The sequence below is a fragment of the Tamandua tetradactyla genome, chromosome 1 (genome assembly GCF_023851605.1).
Source record: "Tamandua tetradactyla isolate mTamTet1 chromosome 1, mTamTet1.pri, whole genome shotgun sequence".
Lineage (NCBI taxonomy): Eukaryota > Metazoa > Chordata > Mammalia > Pilosa > Myrmecophagidae > Tamandua > Tamandua tetradactyla.
In genome coordinates this window covers 85,429,000-85,436,478 of record NC_135327.1, presented here as the reverse complement: position 1 = coordinate 85,436,478, position 7,479 = coordinate 85,429,000, and the positions used below count along the sequence as shown (strand labels likewise).

The 7,479-nt window shown below is 38.2% G+C and overlaps 1 long non-coding RNA gene across 1 annotated transcript; it reads left to right on the top strand.

The window, feature by feature from the left end:
• The first annotated feature begins 3,322 nt into the window (after window positions 1-3,322).
• LOC143685054 (uncharacterized) lies at window positions 3,323-6,288 on the top strand. The gene is made up of 3 exons (XR_013176349.1): window positions 3,323-3,403; window positions 3,500-3,607; window positions 6,068-6,288. It is a non-coding gene; the product is annotated as an uncharacterized LOC143685054 (long non-coding RNA).
• The last annotated feature ends 1,191 nt before the right edge of the window (window positions 6,289-7,479 follow it).

Sequence of the window (7,479 nt, the reverse complement as noted above, 5' to 3'; positions counted from 1 at the left end):
CCAAGAGTCCATCAGCAGATGAAGAGATAAACAAAAGGTGGTATATACATACGATGAAACATTATGCAGCAGTAAGAGACAATGAAGTACCGAAGCATGTGACAACATGGATTAACCTTGAGGGTATAATACTGGCTGAAATAAGCCAGACACAAAAGGACTGTTCTTGTATGATTTCACTAATATGAACTGACTAGAACATGTAAACTAAAGTGTCTTAAAATGTAGAATATAAGGTACCTAGAGATAGATAGAAGCTAGAGAAGGGAGGGTGGTTACCTAATATGTATAGAATTGTTAATGGGGTTGAACTTGTTGTTTGGGAATGAATAGAGGTGATGGTGGCTCATTATTGGGATTATAAGTCGTAGTGACACATTAAAGATGAATTTGATTTATAGTAGTTGTTTAAGGTCATGTATGTATACAAGTTCTTGCATGAATTACTACAAATGTAAAAAAATGAAATAGAGAGGTATATGGAAAAAAACAGCTATTGCAAACTATGAACTATAATTAACAGAAATATTTTAATGTTCTTTCATCAACAATAACAAATTACTACACCAATACTATGGGTCAAACAATAGGGAAGAATAAGAGGTATGGGAGAATTTGTGTTTTATTTTTCTTCTTATTTTGAGTAATGAAAATTCTTATTTTGGAGTAATGAAAATGTTCTAAAATAGATCATGGGATGTATGTACAACTATGGGATGAAGCTGTGAGCCAGTGGTTTATTTTAGATGGTGTGTGTGGTGTGTGAATATATCCCAATAAAAGTGGGGAAAAAAAGCAACCTCACCAAAGTATAAAGTGGCCTTGCCTTTAAACTATTAAGTGCAGGTGACTATAGTTCTGAAGTTCAGGAGATGCAGTATTTGGGGGGTGGTGTGTATATGTGTATTATATATGTATATATTCAATCTAAATTAGATGTTTAACATCATATATTTCCTAACTTCAGATATATTAGATTCAGCTCATAATTTTATTTTTATTTCTTATGTTGGAAATTACCTTCACAAGCTAAGAATTTTCATGTTTAACTTTTTCTTTAAATCACTTTAATTAAAACTGTTTAGAGATTTTTAATTATGACCTAAGTCTGAATGAAAATAAAATCTTCTGAAAACATTTTTAAGAAATTCAAGACAAAAAATGTAAAATAGTTTTGGTAATTTTGATATATGTTTTTATTTTTGTTTTCACCCTTTCGAGGAATAATTCCATACAGTAAAATGTGCAGATCATAAATGCACCATTTACTGAGTCCTGACAGATGTGTATACTCATGAAGCTCTGCCATTTTATTTTTAAATGGTTTATTTATATTACATAACTCAATCAACAATAAAATAGGTTTGTCGTGATAGTCAAAACTCATAAATCAAAACAAATTTTCATAAAACGCAATTTCATGAGGTTTATTTAAGCAACTGTATTGAATTACCATATTAATACAGCTCTCCCTATACAAAGCACATAAAAATGCCTAGCTCTTAGAAGGTGAATAAATGCCTTATGGATTGAAGAAAACTGTTGACTTTGTTTTTAAAATTAAGTTGCTCAAGTCTTTGCCTTCAATGATAAACAACACTAAGTTTGGCAATTTTGTTTGAGTTATTTTTTAGACCAGTTTTTATTATAAAGCTAAATCACTTTTATTGTTGCAAGATTGGAAAATGTAGACAAGTTCCCCTAAAAGGTCCTCCCAGTAAGTCTACTCTAGATACAATCCATAGTTACAATTTGGTATATACGCTTCCTGGCATTTTATGCACGTAAATTTTTAATAAAAATATGCTATACACAAATTTTTATGATGCATTTTTTCTTAAAACTTCTTATAAACCTTCGTCCTCATAGCAATAATTACACTTACACAATTCCCTTTTAAATAGCTGCACGGAATTCTATTGCATGGAATTTAGCTTAAAAATACCCTGTTACTTTTAAATAACAAGTTGAAACTTTGGATTTCTACTTACTTGCCATTATAAACCACACTATGTTATATGTCCCTAACATTAAAAAATTTTACGATCCACTCTTATTTCTTTAGGGTAAATTTGTAGCAGTAGAATTGCTGAGTCAATGTTATGCACGCATATCATAAGATTTGCCCATAAGAAATTCTTCGCCAAGTTGTTCTTTATCAGCTGCATAGGAGGGGTATTAATTCCCTCCTCACTTCACCAACACAAGTGAAAAATGCTATTTATCATTGCTTTGTGTGGTTTTTTTTGTTGTTGTTGTTGTTTCCAGTGAGTTTAGGTGCTTTTCTTATGTTAATTGGCCAAATATATGTTATATTTCCCTTTTTTTTAAATCCCTGTTTATATCTTTATGTCTTTAATGCTTTTTGGATTGCCTGTGTTTTTCTTATTGATCTGTCTTAGCTGTTTATACATTAACAGTTGGACTTTCATGCATGCCTTGGACATACTGCCTGCTGTGCGTCATTTTCCTTATAGTTATGCTTCCTGTTACGTATCTGGTGGAGCATCACAAGAGAGCATGTGCAGAGCCCCAAGCCTAAGGTGCAAGGCAGGGAGGTCTGGCAGGATCTGAGGCTGGGGAGTTGGACAGAGGCCAGGTCATTGAAGGATTGGTGGATTATGGTCATACAAAAGGACCCAGGATGCGACGCTGAAATTGGAGAAGAGTGGAGGGATTTAAGTAGAGAAGCAACAAGATCATATTTACATTTCAGGAAGCTAACTTTGGCGGAATCTATGGGGAGAGTTCTAGGGCCCCATCAGTTAGCTTGACAAGTAACACAGGAAACCATTGAGAAAGAGATGTGGTCTGAAAGAGAAGAGTGATAAACAAGAGGGACGGTTATTTAAGTACCAAGGAAATGACGTTTTCAAGTTTTGGTGCCTAAAAAAGGGATGTGAGTGAAAAGGAGGTGGCAAGGAAAGCACCCAGATTTCTGACCAAGGCAGTGGGGTGAAAGTGGTGCCTTTAACCAAGGGAAGGACACCAGGCAGAAACAAGCATGCTTTGGAACCACAATGATAAGCATTAGCGCTATTGTGTTTGCGATTCCTGCAAAGCACTCAGGAATAATTTGCCTGCAGAAACCCACAGTTGAGTACACTTCCTGGCACATAGTTCAGTGTCCAATGGCTCTAGTGTAATTGAAAGGAATTCATTGTCAGCCTCAATCAAATGTGATGTTCTTTTTGGTGCCTTTTGATTTCTGTAGCCTGGTACGAGTAGCTTTATAACTAATTTTAATGATTTCAGTTCTGCTTCTTTGGAACCCATAGACCATTTAGTGGTAAAAGGCCAAAAATGACATTCTTTTTACATCTGGCTGAGGGCCAGAGCTTTCCCCAGGTCTTTGCTTTCTTTTATATCTCTTTGCTGGGGTGTGTGTGACAGCCTGACCAAGGTGAGTATTTCTGTAGTTCTGCATGGATTTTCCTCATAGACTATAAGAAGTTGCTCTTTTCCTTTTTCAATCTTTATCAATTTCTTTTTGGTTCAGGTGAAGCAGCTCATTGTGGAGCCTGCTCCATCCTCAGGTGAAGTGGGCATTCTCTAGGGAAGACACAGCTCCGGACCAACAGAGGGATGAAATGTGGCTGACACTCAGGCAAGGTTTGGGCAGCTGCAGAGCAACCACTGCTTGGTGCTGGTAGGCAAGAGAAACGGTGTTTTAGCTCAGAGGGAAGCAAGGGCAAGGGGGTCAGTGGGTAGGGTACACAGCTAGAGAGGGAGGGATCTAAACAGAAATGCTTGCAGGAAATTCAGAACAAAAAATTACCTCTTAATCCTGGAGTTTCCAATATTCACAACTATTATAAAGCTCACGTTTACACTGCTAATTCCACAAGTCATCAGTCATCCACTACTTGCTGTATTGGACTTGTGATCACATCAGAGCGCCACAAGCAATTAAAAATTCTCCCTTGCATGTAGAATGGCCTAATTTTATAAACCTCAGGAGGGTTAACCCATGCAGAAGAGGCAGCTGCTTCCATTCTTTGCCTGAGTTACCTAAAATGCATGCATTTATCTGGCATCTATTCATCCATTCCACAAAGATGTCTAAAAGTCTTCTCAAGCTAAGGAAGCATTGTCTTAGGTGCCAGATAAGGGTTGGGTGTTGAAGTAAAGAAGTAATATGATCTACTCACATACCTTTGCATCCCTCTGATACTTCATTCTGTCTTTTCTTTTTCATTTATAATCAAAACATTATTAGACACCCATTTTGCCCTATGCAGGTATAGGTGATTCAGAGATGAATAAAGCATAACCCTTGCCCCCAAGGAGCCAATGAAGAGTTAGTATATCAAAAAATTACAATTCAGTGTCATTCATTTCTATACAGATGCTTGTACAAAGTCCTATGGGGCCATGAAAAAGAATTCAAGCTAACTGCTTGTTGGGCATCAGGAAAGGGTTCATAGAGGAAAGGTCTATGTAACATGGACTTTTACAGGTAAGAGGGGTCTCCGTGGGAGGAAAGTGTAGAAGGAGAAGGTGATAAAGCAGTGAGAGTAATAATGTATGCAGAGGCATGGAAACTTCATGAAGGTAGTGGCTGGAGAAGAGGGCCCTGGGCCAGAGAAGGAATAGAGCTGAGGCTGCAAATGTAAGAAGGCTAGAGCTTGAGAAGAAGTTGGGACCATGTGTGTGCATTTTCTGCTGAAGAAAGGAGAAGCACTGCCCTTTGGGTCATCTAAGGTCAAATACAGAGAGGGCTCTGGGCACCATGCAGAGGTGGGATATGGGATAAAGGGCTATTTCTGCATACTTTAGTGACTAGTGGCAGTAGAAATTGAGCAGCTTATCCTATGAACTTTATTTTTTAAATAATGACATTATTATTATTATTATTATTTTGCATGGACAGGCACGGGGAATTGAACCCGGGTCTCCAGCATGGCAGGCGAGAACTCTGCCTGCTGAGCCACCGTGGCCCGCCCTCCTATGAACTTTTAATTCTATATTATCAACATCAGATATTTATGTAGCCTCCACAGGGGAGTGAGTCCCACAGTTCATAAGGGTGGAAGATGCAGAGGTTAAGGAAAAAGATATGATCCTTTTGTCCCTATGTTTGCAATTAAAAATGGGATGGAAACACATGACACGAATGACTAGTGGAACAGATCTATTGCTTCTGCTAATCCAATGTTATCTATAAGGCATTGCTGTGTTGTTTTATTTTGTTGGCAGCTTAGCGTAGTGGCTGTGGGGGGTTGAATTGTGTACCGCAGTGTGGACATGTTCCTGGTTGCGGTCCACACTCTGGTGGGTGAGAACCTACCGTAATAAGATCTCTTCAGGATGTTGTTCCACTTATGGTGTGGCCCAACTGAATCAGGTTCAGCTTTAATACAGATTCTTCTTTTTTTACGCTTTTTAAAATTGTATAACATAATAAACATACAAAGCAAAGAAAGAGAATGCAATAATTTTCAAAGCACTCTTCAACAAGTAGTTACAGAACAGATCCCAGTTTGTCACAGCCTACAATTCCATCATTTTTCCTTCTAGCTGCTCCAGAACACTGTAGGCTAGAAGGAGTTTTTTTTTAACCATCATAATTGACATTTTTCTTCTTTTTTGTGAAAAATAACATATATACAAAGAAGCAATAAATTTCAAAGCACAGCACAACAATTAGTTGTAGAACAGATTTCAGAATTTGGTAAGGGCTACAATTCTACAATTTCAGGTTTTTACTTCTAGCTGCTCTAAGATACTGAGACTGAAAGAAATATCAATATAATGATACAGCAATCATACTCATTTGTTAAACCCTACCTTCTTTGTATAACTCCACCTTCAGCTTTGATCTTTCTCTCACTCTTTAGGGGTATTTGGGCTATGGCCATTCTAACTTTTTCATGTTGTAAGGAACTGTCAATAACATGGGATGGAGGATGGAACTAGCTGATGTTCTAGAGAGGCTGGGCCTTCTGTGTTTCAGGACTTATCTAGTCCAGGGGTCCATCTGGAAGACGTCGGTTTCAGGAAAGTTACCCTAGTGCATGGAGCCTTTGTAGAATTTAATCCAGATTCTTAAATTCTTTATAAACAGAGTAAAAGTCAAACAGAAAGAGCCACAGGGTGCATTTGGAAGCTGGAAGTCAATGGAACCTGGAAGAGAAAGAACAAGGGGATGTTACGTGCATTGCCATGTGCTTGCGAAGCTAAGGTCAAAGAATCGCTGGTAGCCAGCCCCGGAACTTCACAGCCTTCCGGGAGAATGCATCGCCTTGCTGACTCTTTGATTTTGGACTTCTTCTAGCCTCAAACCTGTAAGCCAATAAATTTCAATTGCTTAAACCAACCCATTGTACAGTATTTGTCTTACTAGCTAGGAAACTGAAACGTTGGCTTTTAAACATTTTGGACCAAGACCAATAGTAGGAAGTACATTTTATACCATGACTCAGAACCCGTACAAAAATTTCACCAGGTACTATAAAGATGCACTCCGATGTTGTATATCTTATTTTAATTTAATCTTTTTTTAAATGCTGGTCACTGACCCTCTAAATTGATTTTCTGACCTAGTGCTGGGTTATAATTTGTAGCTAGAAAATTCCTGCCTACCCATGTCTTTGAGGGTGACATATACCAGGGGAAAAATGAGATCAGAGATGGAGGAATGAAAGTGTGAATGTGTCTGCAGTGAAGAAAGGAGTGGCTTGAGTAATTGCTATAGCAAATTCTAGGCCCAAAGAGGGGGAGGAAATGATCAAGGGAGCTTCATTAAGAAACCAGATTTATTTGCCCTAAATTAGAAGACGCCTACTCTCTGCTGAAGGTATAGAGTAACACCAACAAACTGTGTTGATTGGAACATTAGTGCTAGGAGATAATAACAGATGCCCCTTTTTAAAAAGTTGAGTGATGAAGCAAGAGTGAAAAGTCTAAAATTTATATCCCCAATTTGGATGGCTGCAACCCATTGTGAAGGACCTGAAATTATTGGCAGTAAAAAAAAAATCATTGTATACTTTTTCTTTGGACCAGTTTTTAACTTATTTGACTATAGAAACTTTTCTATTCCCAGGAACACCTTGTGGCACCCATTTGGGGAATGCTTCTATAGACCCATCTCATCACAGAAGTTAAAGCTGAGGGTGAGGAGTAGGAACGGGAGAAGCTTAGTGATTATAGGGGAGCTCCCTCCTTGTAAAGTTTCCAAACCAGGCAACTTTTTCCAGTCAAGGGCCCAATAGTAAATATTTTAGGCTTTGTGGACCACTGTTCTCTGTGGCAACTGCTCAAGTCTGCTGTTGTAGGGGAAGCAGCAACAGACAATGTCTAAGGGGAGCCATCAGCTGGCTGAAGGACACTGAGTAGTTAACACTTGGGTCACAACTAGAAAGCAGTTGATGTGGATATAACACTAGCTGCTGAAACAACCTAACCATAAAAAAGTTTTTTTCTCCCATGGGTAGAGTCCAAAAGGGGCGGTCCTGCTCACCAGTTCACTTTCTT